The sequence below is a fragment of the Orycteropus afer genome, unplaced genomic scaffold, assembly GCF_000298275.1.
Source record: "Orycteropus afer afer isolate SDZICR_OR568_19922 unplaced genomic scaffold, OryAfe1.0 scaffold00317, whole genome shotgun sequence".
NCBI classification, from domain to species: domain Eukaryota; kingdom Metazoa; phylum Chordata; class Mammalia; order Tubulidentata; family Orycteropodidae; genus Orycteropus; species Orycteropus afer.
In genome coordinates this window covers 1270030-1270885 of record NW_006921904.1, presented here as the reverse complement: position 1 = coordinate 1270885, position 856 = coordinate 1270030, and positions in this window count along the sequence as shown.

The following is an 856-nucleotide window of genomic DNA, read 5'->3' as shown; positions in this document are numbered from 1 at the left end:
TGAAGCTGTTTATTGGACCAGTTGTGAGGATTTTTGTTTCCTTTATATTGAGGTGTAATCCAGCCTGTAGTCTTTAATCTTCATCAGTTAGTGCTTCAAGTTATCCTCACTTTCAGCAAGCAAAGTTGTGTCATCTTCATATTGCAGGTTGTTAATGAGTCTTCCTCCAATCTTGAAGCCACATTCTTCTACATATAATGCAGCTTCTTGGATTATTTGTTCAGCATACAAATTGAATAAGTATGGTGAAAGGATACAACCCTGACACATTCCTTTCTTGATTTTAAACCATGCAGTATCCCCTTGTTCTGTATGAACAACAGCCTCCTGGTCTATGTACAGGTTCCTCATGAGTACAGTCAAGTGTTCTAGAATTCCCTTTTTTCTCAATGTTATCCATAATTTGTTATGATCCACACAAACAAATACTTGTGCAAGGTCAAAACATAAGTAAACATCCTTCTGGTATTCTTTGCTTTCAGCTAAGATCCATCTGACATCAGCAATGATATCCCTCACTCCATGTCCTCTTCGGAATCCAGCTTGCATTTCTGGAAGCTCTCTGTCAATATACTGCTGTAACCGTTTTTGAATTATCTTCAGTAAGATTTTATTTGTGTATGATATTGATGATATTGTTCAATAATTTTCGCATTCTATGGGATCACCTTTCTTTGGAATGGGTACTAATATGGATCTCTTCCAGTCAGGTGGCTGTCTTCTAACTTTCTTGGCATAGCTGAGTGAGTGCCTCCAGCAGGGCATCCATTTGTTGAGACATCTCAATGGGTATTCTGTCAAATACTGGAGTCTCCTTCTTTGCCAATTCCTTCAGTGCAACTTCAACTTCTTCTTT